An 18,325-nucleotide genomic window follows, 5' to 3' on the forward strand; every position below is an offset into this window, starting at 1 on the left:
TCTAGCACTTATTTCCTTCCTATACAACACTGTTTTGTCTAGTGTCTTCATTCTATTCAATGTTAATATAAATGCCTTCCTCTTTCAAAGCAAATGCGTTCACTACAACATCTTCCAATATGTTGCTTTTTCTTAAATGCATCCTCTTACATGTTTTCATTCTTTTCTGAAAATGTTGTATTACCCTAGTGCAAAACATTGGAGCTCTTATCTCCTTAAACAGTTTATTTCTCTAGGACAAACTTTCAGAATTCTTAGAAAATGTCCTACTGTGTGAAACACGTACTCCTTGTTTTTGTCCAGTAGGCCTGGGCAAAATTTCCGTTCCGTTCGCGGAATTTGCGATAATTTGGCATTTCCGCGTTCCGTGGAGAGCGCGGAAATGTCAAAATTTCCGCATTCCGCAGCTTTGCGATAATGTGGTTCTTGATCGCGCTGTAAAATAATACATACTCGCGCGCGCGCGATCGCCTTACCTGAATCCCCGCGTTCGCCGACAAGTTTTCCCGATCCGGTCGCGTTCTCCATGAGTTGTTGTATTGTTTTAGCCATTTGCGCTGTCTCGCGACAGTTCGCGTCCGCAGTGACGTCATGCGTCGCGCGATCACGTCTTTTTTCTCGCGATCATGCACCGCGAGACAACTGAAAACAAGATGGCCGCGCCCGCGAGCAACCGCAGGGGTAAGTTAGCGACCCGCAACCATGCAAAAAATATCGCGAACGGGCGAGAAAAAAACTTCCGCATCTTCGCGATATTTCCGCTTGTTTGCGGAGATTTTTAACATTTTCGCGATAATTTGCGAAAGTCGCTTTCGCAAATTCCGCCCACCCCTATTGTCCAGTTGTTGTGCAAATTCCTTTTTCATATACAACTGACTCTCATTTTACAACATATTTGCTTCAGAAACTGCTTAGTACTATTCCAGCTTCTCTTTATTTCCTCTGGAAATTCTTCACCTTTTTTTGTTTGTCTGTTTCATTTTGAAGTTCACAATATTGTTTCTTCTGTTTCTTTCTTTTTTTGTGTTTTGTCGGCCATTGTAGTTTTTTTTTCAAAACTGTATATCTGGAAAAGTAATAAACAATACATTAAGGTCAAGATTAAATCATCTAATTAATAATTGACTAAGTAACTACCTAATCAATAAAACAATACAACATAAAAGAGAGGAGGTGAGAGCCTGTGTATGGGTACGTGGATGGGTATAACAGTATCTGTATAAAAATCTCAAAGGGTGTGTGAGTATTTTCTTAGTGTCTGTATAGTTATGTGAGAGCGTCTGATACTTTATGAATGGATATGTGAGAGGGTGTAAACGCCTGTGTATGTAAATGGATATGAGGGTCTCTATATGAGTATGTCAGAGTATACAAGAGTCTCTGTATGGCTATGTAAATGGTTGTTACATTGTCTGTATAGCTACGTGAGAGGGTGAGTAAGTCTAATCATGAGTGTGTGACAGGGTATGTGAACCTCTTTATGGATATGTATATGGGTATTAGTGCCTACATGGACATGTGGGAGGATATAGGAGTATCTCTATGGGTATGTGAGAGAGGGTGACACTCTGTATTGGTATGTTAATAGGTGTCAGACTGTCTCAATAAGTATGTGAATGGATGTGAGAGACTCTCTATCAGTATTTGAATAGGGATAAGGGTATGTATATGGGTATATTAGAGGGTGTGAGAGTATCTGTACAAGTATGTCAATGGTAGTGACAATTTCTGTGAGTGCGAGGGTATGACATGATATGTATGGGTTTTTGAGCGGGTGTGAGAGTCTCTGTAAGGGTATGTAAAGGTTTATAATATATGAGAGGGTGTGACATTGTGCATATGGGTATGTGACAGGGTATCAGAACCTCTGCATGCATATGTGAATGGGTATAAGGATTTCTATATGGGTTTGTGACAGTATGCAAGAGTTTTTGTATGGGTATGTGAGAGGGTGTGGGAGTCTCTGTACGGGTATGTGAATGGGTGTCACTTTAGCTGTATAGGTATGTGAATGGGTATAAAGGAGATCTGAATGTGCATGTGAGAGCATATGAGAGTCTCAATATGGGTATGAGAAAGGGTGTCAGAGTCTCAATATGGCTATGTGAATAGGTATCCTATTGTGTACAGGTAAATGGATAAGAATATAGGACAGAATAGATATGTGACAAGCTATGACAGTCTTGCTAGGGGTATGTGACAGGATGTCAGAGTCTCGGTATCAGTATGTAAAAGGGTATAACAGTGTCTGTATAAGTATGGGAACTGGAATAAAGACGATTTGTATGACTACTTGAAAGGATGTCAAAGTTTGTGTATAGCTATGTGAATGTGTATAAGGGTGCATATATGGGTATGTAACAGGGTCTCACAGTCAATTTATGAGTATGTGGGTATGTGAGAGAATGTGAGAGTTTCTATTTCATTATGCAAGACAATATATTGGTGTCTACATGGATATGTGAGAGTGTGTAAGAGTCTCTGTATACATATGCGAATGCTTCTGACACTATTTGCATGGCTATGTGGAAGGATGTGACAGTCTATCTATGGGTATCTGAGATGGTGGGAAACTCTGTATGGGTATGTGAGAGGATGTCAGAGTTACTGTATCAGTATGTAAAGGTATTACAGTGTGTTTATGGGTATGTGAGAGGCTGTGAAAGTGTATATATGGGTATTTGAAGGATGTCTATAAAGATTTGTGATGATATGAGAGTCTGTGCATGGGTATGTGAGAGGGTGTGAGAGTCTGTATGGCTATGTGAATTAATATATGGGTGTCTACATAGGTATTTTGGAGGATGTGACAGTCTCTGTATGTGTATGTGAGAAGGTGTGACAGTCTCTGTATAGGTATGTGAAAGAATGTCAGAGACACTGTACCAGCATGTACATGGGTATTTTAGTGTCTGTATGGGGATGTGACTGGGTGTAAGAGTCTTTGTATAACTATGTGAATAGGTGCGACACTGTCTCTATAAACATCTGAATCAGACTAAAAGAAGTCTATATACGTATCTGAAAGGCTGTAAGAGTCTATATATAGATATGTGAAAGTATATGAGGCAGTCTGTGTGCATATGTGAGAGGGTGTAACAGTTTCTGGATATCAATGGTAAAAATGGTGCCTCTATATGTATGTATCAGAGTGTGACAGTGTATGTATGGGTATGTGAGAGGCTATGACAGTCTATGTATGGATATGTGAGATGATGTGAGAGTCTCTGGATGGGTATATGAGAGGGTGTGACAGTCTCTGTATGCATATGTGAATGGGTATCAGACTGTATGGGTATGTGGATGAGAATAAAGGAGGTTGGAATGGGTATGTGCCAGGATGTGACTCTTTATGTATGTGTGTATGATAAGGGTGTGAGAGTCTCTATTTGGACATATAAGAGTCTGTATCAGTATGTGAATGGGTGTAACAGTGTTAGTCTAGGTATGTTATAGGATGTAACATTGTCTGGATGAGTATAATGGGTGTCAGACTGTCTCTATAAGTATGTGAATGGAAATAAAGGTGGTCAGAATGAGAATGGGAAAGGGTGTCAGAGTTTGTATATATCTATATGGATGCATATAAGAGTGTCTGTATGGATATGTGAGAGTGTGTAGGAGTCTCTGTATACATACGTGAATGGTTATGAGACTATCTGTATAGGTATGTGGGAGGGTGTGATAGTCTATGTATAGGTACCTGAGAGCTTATTACTCTGTATGGGTATGTGAATGGCTTTCAGACTGTCTGTACGGGTATGTGGATAGGAATAAAGTAGGTTTGAATGGGTACGTTTTTAACTTCTAAATGTACATACTAGAATTATTTGTAAGGCTGAATGTGATGGCTAAGAAGATTTATATGCAGTACATATTGGCTTATTAAATTTGTTTCTTATTGCATTAGTGGAAATATTTATGTTTATTTGGCATATTTTTTATATATGCTTTTTATTTTTACCTTTATGTTTTGGAAATATGGGGTATGGTATTTGAGTGATTGAGTGAAACAAAGAGGATTTTATTTGATCTTGATTGAATGGGTATGTGACAGGATTTGACAGTGTGTATATGGGTATGTGAGAGTGTTGCGAAGTCATCCTGTGCCCTGGGCACCCTCCAACTGTTTGCTGCCAGGTACTGGTGGTAACTGACTCTGAATGACCCTGGCCTCTGCCTAGCCAGGCCCAGGGCCAGTGCTATGCTACAAGAGACAAATAGAATACAGTAAAAACACCTACATACACTAGGGTACAGTATGGGTTGGGGTACCCTTGTGATTGGCAGGACCTACCCTATAAGGCCCTAGTACATAATAGGGCAGGGGATTGAAACTACCTCTAAGTCCCTAGAATATAATAGGGCATGGCAGTTTAGAGGGCAGCAGCCTTTTCTGCATTAGCATATGTGCACTGCAGAAGTCTGAGGTCAGTTTAAAAGTAGCCATGTGTCGCAGGACTGTTTTAAAAAGTAAATTGTGCCCAAACTCGACTTTGGTGTTTGGAGAAATTAACAATGGATAAACTATGATGTTTGGACATATTAGGTACTACCAGGGTCTCACCTAGGGGTCCTATGGGAGGGGTGTCAGGTATGTATAAGGAGGACCCTTATAAAATGAGTTTTATATGCCCTGGGTTAAGTGACATTACACATTTCACTCCCCACATTGTGATAAAGTGCTGCACAAAATCGACTTTGGTGCTAGGAGCTCTGTGGAGGGAGGACCTGCAGTATTTCTACATATTCAGAACCCCTAAAGTCTCCCCTACGTCTCCCCTAATTGTTCCACCAAGAATCCTCAACCTGGAGCACTACCAGTGGATTTATAACGGTTTTGTCCAAGGGATTGTGGGAACTGAAGTCCTCAACTTTCAAGGATAATCTTGGAGCTTCCAGACCCTTGGAGTGAGTTTAAGACACTTTGGGACCCTTTGGGGCACTTCAAGAAGAAGTTCCGGAGCAACTTTGGGAAAAAGCTCCATAAGTGGACCAACTCAACCTGGACAGCCAAGCCTGTGACCCTCAATCACGAGTCAGCCTGCCGTCCAGGTTCATCCCACTGAAAGTAGGTGAAATCTGATGCCAGCAAACCCTAGCTGAATCCGGCCAGGTGAAGAGCATCGAAGGACCCCGCGAGAAAAATCTCCGTAAACGTTTCTAAGTTCAAATGAAGAAAAGGTAACCTGGAGCAACCGTGAGAGCCAAGCTGCCTGCCGTCAACTGTGAGCCAGCATGGATCCTTGGTTTGTCCCGCTGGAACGCTCCAGAGGTCGTAATTCCATAAGTTTGACCGGGACCTCATTGCAAGGCTGGCTGAGAGCTTCGAGAGACCCTGGGAAGAAAAGCTCCAGAAAAGTTTCTAAATCAGAAGGTAAAAACTTTGACCAAGACCTACCACGAGGGGTAGCCACACAGGGCTCCATCGCGGTTGTCCAGAAACTTTGACTTTGACCCGGTCTATCTTGACTAGATGTCCCAATTGGCGCTATAGGTTTCTTTGTGCTATATAATGCTAAATCTTAAAAAATCCATATCTTTGGTTCCCTATATTAGATTGTTGTCATTTTGGTGTGATTTTAAAGATACAGATATTTCCTATTTTTATAAATTGGTGTTGGATTTTTATTGTGCATTGTGTCATAATTAGTTACTGAATTGGTGTTTTGTTTTTAAATGCATTATATACCTGTCTTTGAAGTTAAGCCTGCCTGCTTGTAGCTAAGCTAGCAAGGGTTGAGTATGGGAATCATTTTCTAAGACCTATTCTGAGCCCTATCCTGTGTTAGTGGCCTTATTGCCAGCGGCAGATATACATTTGCCCCTAAATATAATCCAGTTTCCAACAGAGCGGGTGCGAGAGTCTCTCAATGGGTATATGAGAGGATGTCAGAGTCTCTTTATCAGTATGTTAATGGGTATACCAGTATCTGTATAAGTATGTGAATGGGATTAAAGGAGATCTGAATCAGTATGGGAAAGTATGCACACATCAGCTTCCTCCTGCCAATGTAAATGTATGTGCCACTGTCCCCTTTGCTCTGTTACTATATGCATAGCTATTTCATAATCTTTGAAAGTTAAATATCTATAACTATACCCTGCTCTGTTAGCAAAAGCCTCAGTGTGAACCAGCTCATCTTAATCTACAGAGCTGAGTACTGCTCATTGCATAACTGTATACATAATAAAATGCCTTCATGGGCTTGCGTCCGGATGCGGCATGTGCGAGATGTAACCACGCCCCAGCTGACTTCCTTCACATGGTCTGGGCGTGTCCTCGCTTGGGCAAGTTCTCGGGAGCCATTGAAGTGGAACTGACGGAGGTATTGGGATGGGAGGTTCCTCACGATCCACGTCACTCCTTGCTGGGGATCACTGATGGTTGGGTGGGTCCAGGAATGACAAGTTGTTTTTCAATACAGCTGTGATGGTGGCCAAGCGGGACATTGAGGCGGCCTGGATAAGCCCTGACCCACCCACCTTGGAACGGTGGCGAAGTGGGGTGGACTGGTGTGCGACCCAAGAAAGAACCCTTAATAAAGCCAAGGGGTGCGTTAGGAAATACCGCAGAGTGTGGGGAAAGTGGTTGGGGAATGTGGAGGGTCCAGCCTAACCTGGTCCTAACTTCTGTCTTTGTACTTTTATGGGGACAGTGAGACGGGGTTGCAATGAACGTGCAAATGTATTCAAAAAAGTGATTTCCGTACATTGGCTGAATTGTTCCTATGTTTTTAAAATCAATAAAAATGTGTTAATCAAAAAAAATAAAATGCCTTCCTATATCACAGTATACATTAGCCTTTCACTCCTTGTATCACTCCGTAAATTGGTGCATGCCTATTTTCTGTTTTTGTTCACTACTTTTCATTCATAATTGCTGATCAATACACTTTTCTTTATTTTCATATTCTACTCATTTTCAACATTTACTCTGACTTTTCTCAAACACTCTGCTTAGTTTGATCCAGCTTATTAACACTATGTTCTTCTGTATCAAATTGTTTTTCATACTATAGCTTAATGCACATACCTATTAAATGTGATTGGTGGTGAGTATGTATCTTTCTCAGTATCAGGTTCTCAAACTTATTTCAAGAATGCACACAATAACTGAGCAGAAGAATGGTCAGCCACTCTCATACAAGGCAACCATTGATGGCAACCAATTCAATTTTCCTTTCAAGGTTACATAGACTGTAAACAATAGAAACACTGCTTTCATTTCATTTCCTTTCTTTACTAATCATATAGCTCTTCTGAATGGTCGCAATTATTAACCCGTTTTTTCACCCCTCTAAAGAGACCCGAATTCAGTAGAGGCTTTGAGCGTGATCTGCGGATTACGCTCGGCAAACCGAGATCTTTTTTAAAAACTATCCCTAAACACTACCAGTTAAACCCCCCTTTCTACACATATAAAATTTAGACCCAAACAATTCTTATTCACTATTTCTTTCATGACCAATGTCCCCTCACACTGACATTCTAGATTGTTTTTGTTCCATTCCCACAAACTCCTGTAGCTCTGTTTACTTTTTTGACCAAAAATGTAACTTTCTCTGCTAGCAGTGGGTCAAGAGTTTACAAATGTCTCTACACAGTTCTTACGAGTTAGAAGCTCTGTCCGGGGCACGGCAATGCTGAAAGCAACAGTCTAACAGTTTCAGGTGACAGCGTTGGTACGGGCCAGCTAAAGCATCAACAGACTCATAGACAGTACCTTTCTTGTTGCAGCCAATCCTGATGGTATGAGTCAGTCGGGGCAGCCATCGCACTTGCGATGAAGTTAAGCAGTGCAGCATGTGGTGCCTTTACAGCACAGTGCAGGCAGCGTCTTGGTAATCGTTGTCCGACGGCTTCGTTGAGGCCAAGGCTTGCAATGTGGCGTGAGGCAGTGCTCGATGCGTTGCTGGCAGGTCATGAAGAAGGCAATGGAACCAGTCGGTGTTCGGGTCAGAGAACAACTGTTTTGGTGATGTCCGGGCAGAGTGAAGCAAGGCAATGTGGGGTGCGGTGCCCACAGGACGCTGTGCAAGCAACAGTTTGGTGACTGTCACCCAGCGGCGTCGGTAAGACCAAGGATGCGGTGAGAAGTGCTGTGGTGCCTTCTGCGGTGGATTCATGACACGGAACCGGCGACGGACTCGGTGACAGAGTTGGCTGCTCTTTTCCTCTGCGGTGACTAAAACCAGTGGTGCTAGAGACAGTGCCCAGAAGGATGGTGACGTTTTTGCTGTTCCTGAGACTTCTTGAACAGGGAAAAGCTCTACCTCAAGCCTGTGGAGACACTTTCTCAAGCAGGATACACACCCAGTTCCTGTCCTTGGAAAAAACAGCTACCTCCCAACCCCAGACAGCACACAGCAAAGGAGCAGTACTCCTCTTCCAGCTTCTTCCAGCTCTTTTCCTTGGCAGAGGTTCCTCTTGAAGTCCAAAAGTGATCTAAAGTTTAAGGGTCTGGGTCCCACTTTTTATGTTACAAAATCCATTGTTCTCTGGTGGCAGAGAAGCTCTTTGCCTAGCCAAAACTAGTTCTGTCCTCTCTGGTGCAGCTGCCCGGCAGGAGGTGGAGACAGCGTTGTGCCAGGCAGACCAGGCCCATTCAAGTGTGAAAGAATACTCCTCTCCCTACTCTGAATTCAGCCCTGGTCTATTCAGCCCATCCCTGACTCATTCAGGAAAGGCAGGACACATATCAACTCCCCAGTGGCTGTGTGAGAAAATGCACACCCAGCCCCTCTCGCTCCAAAACCAGACAGTCAACACACAACCCTAGCAGAGGCACACAGGATGGCTAAGCAAGAAAATACCCATTTTCTAAAAGTGGTATTTTCACACACAGGAATGTAAAAATCATCCTTACTAAAAGAGGCATCTCAATAGTCTGAGTTCAGGTATACTAAACTTTAACTTCCTAAGCTGCCCCCATGGGAAGTTATATTTATAAGATGTTATAAATAAACTCCCATTCTATCCTATGGGACAGATAGCCTTTCAATAGTGAAAAACGAAATCGGCAGTATTGCTATATCGGGACATGCCACACACATCAGGGAATGTCTTACCTTTCACATACACTGCATCCTGCCAACAGGGGATCCTTGGGCCTACCTTAGGATTGACTCACATGTAAGAAAAGGGAAGGTTAGGGCCTGGCAAGAGGGTGCACTTGCCAGTTCGACATGGCAGTACTGAACTGTGAACAGACACTGCAGTGTCAGGTCTAAGTTACATTTACAGTCTGGCACAATCAGTGCTGCAGGCCCACTAGCAGCATTTGATTTACAGGCCTTGGGCACACACAGTGCACTGTACTAGGGACTTACCAGTAAATCAAATGTGCCAATCATAGAATCAAAAATCCATAAATACAATTTACCGGGAAAGCATATGCACTTTAGCACTGATCAGCAGTGGTAAAGTGTCCAGAGTCATAAAAGCAACACAAACAGGGTCTAAAACAGCAGGTCAATTGGCAAAAAGCCTAGGGATAAACCCGCTGGAAATTCCAGGTCTAACATATTTTTTTTACATTTATTGTGCAACCTACTTTTAATCACTACCTTACTTACACCATCCATTCAAATGTGATATATCAAATTTTACTTGCCGGAGTCATTTTTTACTGACTTAATTTTCAAAACTGCCACATTTAGCTGCAGGCTTCTGTGTGCAACTGCTGCATCCTTCAAAATTGTTAGAGTGTGGATTGTGGATCACAGGTTTGTGCCCTGGGCATGAGAGTTTGCTAAAAACAGAGGGATTGACAGGGACCCATGATTGCCTAATGTGGTTATTAATTGGTTCCATAGTTTGAAAGGCTTTTGGAGAACCAACATCCAGACCTCATCATTGTGCACAGTTGTGGCAATTATCTGGGCACATTGACTGAGGTTGGAATTTCCTGCATCAAGAAACACTTCAGGAAGTAAGTGTAAAAGTGTTACATCATGGGTGGCCTGAACTCTTGACTGTGTCCCAGTCCAGTGTTACCTTTTTAACCCTTTGAGTGCTATCTGCTTCTCAATGCTAATTTTACTTTAAATCTTTAAAACATTTATAACTTCCGTTCCCTACATTGGATTATGTCATTTTGGTGTCAGTTTAATCATAAAAATATTTACTATGTTTATAAATTGGTGTTGGATTTTTATTGTGTGTTGAGTCTTATTTATTGTTTTGGTGTATTTAAATGTTTTACACACCTGTCTCCTAAGATAAGCCTGTCTGCTTGCAGGCAAGCAACCAAGGGCTGAGCAAGAATTACATTATTGAGAACTTGATTGGATTTACATGCACCGACTAATCAACCACCTTCCAACAGTGTACATGGCAGGGGCATGAGTTATAGTTACCTTAGGGTAAACGTTATAGTTACTTGACATAACTATTAATAGTACTGGTGAATTTTTAGGATGTTTAAAAAATGATGCTGTTACTGAACATTTCACCTAATTATACCATTAGTTTAACCTTTAGTTTTTCAGTGGAAAAGAAAAAATTGGAATATATTTGTCTCACTCCTGGATGTATCTTACAGAAAAGTCTTTTTTTTAAAAATGTGTTTCAACCGAAAGGTCTTCGTCACAGCCAGAATCATCAAACCCAGGGCACTATCACCTTTAAAACCAAGTCACAGACAGTAAACATGTTTGAGATACTGCTTGATCCTTGCATGAAAACAATGTGCATTAATCATGTTCTGCTATTTCGCTGGGTAGTTTGCAAGACATAATTTTGAAAACCAAAATTTCCAGCTAAGTTAAATCCACTTTTTATCTATATATTGAGATAAAGTGCAAGTGCAGATTCTACACTAATACATATATACATATAAAGCATTCATTGGCTCCCACAATTTCATAATTCAATTGTTTGCGAAACGGTATTTTACATAATACAATAAAAGCAGAAATTAATAAATCTTTATAGACTGTGGTACATGGTTTCTCAAGTGATCTTATCCACGGGTGGCCACATTTCATCCCAAATTAGAATTTTCAATGTAAGTAATGTAGCCAAGTGGCTATATTTGTACTACTTTCCCAAAACATCCTTTATTATTCAAAATATAAATCTCCTCTGGATATTCTTAATGATATTCTCCTACAAATCCTAAAGTAGAAAACCTAAACGGTGATTCTCTGCCCAGTGGCCAACTTCATAACGCAGTTTCCCTACTAAATAAATTCATGAAACTCTTATCACCCTTAGTGTAGATCCAGATCACAAATTTACAATGGAAGGCATATTGATACCTTCATAAGTGTCAGACATTTGTCAAATACATTACAAAATCACTTGTGCATGTTATGAATTTCTGCATTTTCCATGTTTTCCCTGTGGGTAACATGCATGTTTTTTGTTCATACTGTGTTGACACGCCTTGCGCTTTCTGCATTTAAAGAATCCCCTTTATTGCCTCAGCCAGGAATCTATTCTATTTTATTGTGCCTCATAGTTTTGTACCAACATATCCCTCAATAGTTGTTCTTCCTATAGGTTACCATAGGATGCGGGCTCATCAACTTACCAATCAATGAGACAGCTTTTATTAAATTCCAATGTTTTCCCAGCATGTGTATTATAGGGGCTGGCTCACTATTGAATGTTATGATGAGTCTCACTGTGTTCTGTTTCTGTGGTTTTAGTTTTTTTCTGCAATGGACTCTATTGGTCTCTCCTGAGCCTTTTCAGAGGCTATCCTCAACACTGTTTTAGAGTACCCTCTAGAGATTAATCTGCCTATCATTTTGTTCTGCTCAGCTCTGAACACGAATGGGGTGCTACAATTGCACCTCATCCTCAGTGTTGACCCAAAGGAAAATACTCCATTTGTGAGTACCGAGGTAGTCATTTTCAGACTTATGGATTTTATTTGTGAATCTTAAATTCAAATCATTGCCTGAGATGTACCTCAAAATATCATGAAGGTCTTTATGTGATCCATCCCCCAATGAACAGATCATTTATATATCCTGCTTAAAATAATAGATGTTTTGTCCATCTCTCATTCTGCTCAGTCCAGAAATGCTCTGCCTCCCACCAGCCCATAATAATCCCAGTGTAACTGAACACAATGCAACTTCCCATAGCAGTCCCAGTGAGTTGCCTATACCACTGGTCCCTAAATAGAAAGTAGTTGTTCAATACAAGTTCTGGAATAGTCCAGATTGTCCATGGGAAAAAGGATAGTCTGAGTTCTGAAAAGGACTGGGCTTAACTCATGTGATGAAAGATTTACAACAGTAAGATTGTTCTCACCCATTACTTGTTCCTTCTTGTTTGCTTGGCATTGTTACCAGGTGGCAAAATATCTCTTTTCGCTGTATCTGTCCCTCCTGTTTTTTTTTTTATCTTGCGTTGATTCCTCCTTTTTTGTATGAGGTCTTTGCCTTTGCTGGGCCCCTGATTTCCTTCTAAAAAACAAAATTCCTTCATGGTGGTGAAGGATGTTACAGATGTGCCGGGTTGTACATCTAAGTCTGAGAAATTGTCTGACTCTGAACTGGACTCACATGTCGCCAGCTCCTGCTGTCGTAATACTCCCAGTTGTCTGAATTATTTTCTTGCTGCATTGTATTTTTTGCCAAAGGTTAACACACAGCCATTTGCAAGATCTAATTCATCACACAGAAATGTGTGTGTTTTCTTGGTTTTGATATCCTCCTCATAATTTGTAATTCTCTACTCCATTTCTTACATAAATGTCTTAATTTTATCTCAGGAGACATGTTTGTCCGGTAACTCTTGGAGCTTTGTTATCTCTTCTGACACCTGATGAAGTTAAAGTCAAATTTCATTCAGGATAAGATGATATATATCAAGAGCCAACTTGTGCAAGGTTTCACACACGATCCCAGCCCAGCCCCATCACTGAGCTATTGAGGAGCCAGGAGGAGCAGGCAGTGGGAGTCCTGCACCAGAGATGGAGTTTCTGCTACCTGAGCCCCCGGCAGACAGCAACAGCTTTGTAGATGGATGAGTACAACCCTGGAGTAGTGAATGGAGAATGGGGGTTGGTTAGTGAGTAAAGGATGCTGGGGATAAGTTAGACCCACCCCTCATCCCAGGGGACTGAGGGCTTGACGCGCTCCACTGTCCTCAGTGTGTCAGAGAAGAAGAAACAGCGACCCTGGTCCATGTGCCCCTGTCAAGAACAACACTAAGCTCCCTGTGCCAAACTCAATAGTCATACCTTGTGTGCTCACCTCAAAGAACTTACCTTCTTCCAGTGAGTGCATGTAGGGGTGGCCGAGCAATACTCTGCCCGCTCAAGGTACTCGGCTGAATTTGCCAGAGTTTTTCAGCAACTCAGCGGAATTCTGCAGGGTAAAAGTTTGAAACTCCATGAACTCCACCAAGACCTGGGTAAAAAATCACATTTTTATACACCACAGTTTTTAAAATTAGTTAGGTACCATCAACAAATGATTTATTTTGTAACTAAGAACTGTTTTCTCCCTTTATACGTTCTTCTTTATGTGACCCCAAAAATCTACCATTCACTACAATGCATTTTAACGGGGTGCTATCATGTATATTGGTCTCAAGATGGCTGCCAACACTTCCTGGTTGAAGTGTTGACAGCCAATCAGATCCGACCATGAGATCTATGATTAGGCTCCACCCAGATATACACATATGGTTTTTCTTTAATATCTCCAAAATTACAACGTATTTACACCAAATAAAAAAAAGTGTTCTTTCTGGACCAAGAGCTAGCTTTCTGCCCTGAGCGAAGCCACTGCCACACCAGAATGCAAGATTTTGTTGGGGGGCGACTTTAACTTAGTCGTTAACAACAATCTAGATAGATTGGTGCAGCGCACGGGTCAGGTGGGTGCTCTGTCCCGTGCAGGGCTAGCCAGGCTAGATGACTTGGGCCTAGTAGTCCTATGGAGATGCCACCACCCCCCACTCAGGGAATACTGTTACTATTCTAAGACCCACAAAACCTACCCCCGTCTTGATTGTTTAATAGGCTCTAGAGCGCTCCGAGACATCACAACAGCGGTAGACATTCTAGTTGCAGCACTATCGGACCATGCACCAGTAATGGCTACTCTGACACTACCTCCGACCCAACAGCCAGCATGGCGGTGGCGTCTACGGGAAACTCTTCTTCAACGCGCAGATGTACTCAACCAGATACAACATACACTTGATGATTATTTATCCCATAATGACTACCCCGACACATATATGTCCACCAGGTGGGAAGCCCTGAAGGTTGTCATTTTGGGCAAAATAATAGCCATCTCTGCTGCAGACAATGCAGAGCACAAACGTAAGAGAGAGGACCTAGCTCAGTAAGTACGCAAATTGGAACAAATGCACCAACGCACTGGGGCCCCCCCACATCTGGCGTCAATTGACCGCTGTTCAGTCACAGCTGGCCGCCATAGACCATGACATGGCAGAATATGCCACGCTGTGCCTGCGCCATTCCTTTTATGTTGGAGGGGACAAATGTGGGCGACTGCTAGCACACAAACTTAGAGAGATTACACAGCGCCAAGGAGTCCAGGAGATTAAGGATCTCAAGGGGACAGTGATTACAGATGGCGAGGCCATTGCTGAGACATCGTGAAACTTCTGCGCAGGTCTGTATGATGGGCAACACTTGGAGGCAGAGGATATAGACGCATATCTGACACAGGCTCATGTCCCCACATTGACCTCAGCTCAGGCGGAACATATAGAAAGGGAGATACGCCCAGAGGAGGTCATAGCGGCTACATCATGCCTTAAAATAGCTAAATCCCCTGGCCTAGATGGCTACACTGCGGTCTTTTATAAACAATTTGCTCCACGCTGGCCCCCCTACTTACCAGGTTTTTTTTTACTCTTTTGCGACTTTAGGTGCGATCCCCCTGTCAATGCTGGAGGCTGCGATTGTAGTCATCCCTAAACCAGGGAAAGACAGGACTAGCTGCGGGGCCTCTATGCCTATTTCCCTTATAAACATCGACTTGAAGCTCCATACCGGGATTCTGGCGGCCTGGCTGGCTCCTTACATGCGGGGGAAAAAGAAACGCTGACCAGGCGGGTTTCATTTCTCAACGGCAGACTAGTGATAACACCTAGAGGGTTCTTCATATCATAGAGAAGGCGTCTCTCATTCTTGGGGATTAGGTGGTCCTCACTATTGATGCCGAAAAGGCGTTCGATCTCGTTCATTGGCCCTACTTAGAACAGGCAATGATTCGCATAGGCCTAGGATTAAAGATGACCACGCATATTCACAACTGCTAGCGCTCTCCTACAGCTTCAGTGAGAGTTAATGGGCACACCTCAACTCTATTCCGCATTAGTAGAGGCACATGGCAGGGGTGTCCTTTGTCACCCCTGCTCTTTGCCTTATATATGGAGCCTTTGGTGCAGAGAGTTTGGGAGCACCCACAAATCAGGGGAATTCGCTTTGGGGGCGACATACACACTATAAGTCTGCACGCGGACGATGCTCTCGTCACCCTAGCGGACCTGATGACTGCCATGGGAGTCTTCTTAGGGGAGCTAGACTCCTTCGAGACTTGCTTTGCTTTTAACTCCACAAGAAAACAGGCCTTGGACACATTTATGACGATTTTTAATGGTTGCTAGGCAAGCTTTTCTAAAATATCAACAGAACCGAGGGCTTAATTGCAACCTTCAAAATAGGTTCATCAATAACATTACACTTTCCATGCTAAACTGTCTAAAGATAAATGGAGATCATTACTTGCTCTTCTCTTTAAACAAAATCAGCACCTCAATGTGCTCCAATTTAGGAAAGATTTGTAGACTCATCTTTTTAAAAAGCGCTACATCAAAATGCAGCAACCGTACGCAATCCAGCTTCCTGTCCAATTATTCATTGGCTTTATGCTTGCTTGACGATCATACAGCACTCTGCTCCTTTGTCATACCATAAATACCACATACATGCATATATAAGACTTTATCACCATGTTCGAAGTAGGGGTTAAGGCTAGATTTAATATTGTTGTATTGACTCTCTAAATCTTTTTGCCCATTGTAGGATATTGTTAAAATTTGACCTTTGATTGTTTACGTTTCTCTTAAGAGATTTTCTGTTTGGTTGAGCACTAAAATAAACAAGGCTAATGCTTTTCTTGGAAACCTGCCTGATACAAGGCACACTCGCCTATTAAATTCAGGCATTAGTGCCTCTCTGTAAAACACTGCTAGGATGTACAGTTCACTCACAACGACACACTGTGGTAGACCTTCGCGCAGATCAGCTAGAGTGGCTTCTTATGTTTGACCCAGAGACACAACTAAAGGATTTAACAAGTTCACTATATTGCCATCGAGCCTCTGCTGTCTTCCGAGCGAGTAAGTCATAAGAAGAAAACTTTATAATAAATGTTAAAGAGCTAGGCAGTCATAGTGTTCCGAGATTCTGTTATTCAGTCCTTATAAACTAATTTTATAATTGGTTTAGATAATTTGCAGTTTGAAATAGTCCAAACCAAGTTCATTCAACATGGCGGTCTAGCAGTCTTTATAGGTACAGGAAATTATAATGTTGCAGATAACATATACGAGAACACAACTAAAACTAGCAACACATAAGCACTTTACAAAGATACAGGAATTCACAACAAATACATTAAAAAAAATCTACAATCAGTTTCTCAAATTAAATACATGACAGTGACCAGAATTCAGAACGTTACACTATCTACATACATTCCCTGTTCCATCCCGCCTTACAGAATATGGAGTTAGTCTTGTGGCATATCTTATGTGAAAGTGATATTTTTGTTTTAAAAGTAACATAGGAGGGAAACAAATAGAATTCCAGATATTTAAAGCACTCCCTCAGAAACCCTGTTTCGCAGATCCTCGGTGTGAAGGAGTATAGATATCACCTTGAATAGGGTCCTGGATTACATTGGAAGCAAATAGAGAGTGATCAGTACCTGGGTTGTATGTTCAGATCTTCTGCTTCCTGGTTCTAGCTGAGCAGTGACAAGGAGAGCTGCCTTTGGAGGGGCAAGGTGGATTTCAAGGATTTCAAGGCTAACAGCCACAATAGAGATTTGCCAAAATCAAGCTTTAAAAGAACTAGGGATAGAACCACAGATTTAAAGTCTTCCTTTTGCCTAAGGATTTTATTCCATGGAGAAGTCTGATGATGCATTGTGTATAATTTTTTGTCTTCAACAATCTACTGCATTAAATAATAGAATGCTTGCTCCTGAGTGGGTGTATTCAGTCCAGCAAAGGATTAAGTTTGGGCGAAGTCCGCTAAAAAAAATGCCGTTCACTGTGGTTTTTAGCGTTGTTAGTCCCCGCTATGAAATTATCACAAACTGCACCATGCACAACGCAAGCGGGCACAATCGGGCGCTGCTTCCTTTCTGCTGCTCGTGTAGATTTTCTACTCGAGTGGCAGCTTTCTCAACGTGAACGGACAGTTTGTCAACGTGAGCTGTCGCAAACCACTCGCATTGAGAAATCCGACAGCCCGCGTTGAGAAATATCACCGGGAGGTTGATTTCCCTTGCTTGCACTCGCCAACTTGATGTTGATGAGCGCAAATGAGGAAAAATCTTGCCGGCAGGTGAACTTGATGTTGACAAGCGTGAGCGAGGAAGAAAACTCTGTGAGCTCTGCGTAACGCAGATTGTGGAAAAATCCACAAACTCCGCGAACAGAGTGAAGTTCACTGCCCAGGGTTACAATGGATGCATAGGTATGGAGTAGTAGGTGGTGATGGTCAGAGGAATACTGTTTTTGGTGGGTTGAATCTGGTATGTTCGGGTGATATCTAAGACTGAAGGTCCCCAAGGGTCTGTGCAAGGTCCTATTGGGGAACAAATCACATGCAGCAGAGTGTCAACTGGAGAATTCCATGTATAAATTCAAAAGTGTTGGCGATCATAAATAACCTTGTGGAACTCAATGCAGAGGATAGTCGTTGTAGAGAAAATTGAAGATTTTTATTGACTGTGAAGGATTGTTTAAGAAAACCATCTCAGAACTGTGGCACTAATTCCAATTCGTTCTTTTAAGAACTTGGGAACATTGATATTTAGATCAATACTGAAATCTTCACAGTCTTCCGGTTGTGCAGCAAGCAGCTTGAGGTCATACATTAAAAGAATAGGCAGGTCACACCATATGTCCAGCTCTTGTTCCTTAGCGTGATTGACTTGACTGTTTTCTTTAAATATAAAAATGATTTGCTGTATGCACAAAATCATATGGGTTAATGTGTATGGCTTATGGAGGAAGCGAAACTGAGATCATACCACCTGGAATTCTTTGTTCCTGTTTATGCAATTTCAGATTGAACATGCTGTAA

Source organism: Triturus cristatus, chromosome 3_1 (genome assembly GCF_964204655.1).
Source record: "Triturus cristatus chromosome 3_1, aTriCri1.1, whole genome shotgun sequence".
Lineage (NCBI taxonomy): Eukaryota > Metazoa > Chordata > Amphibia > Caudata > Salamandridae > Triturus > Triturus cristatus.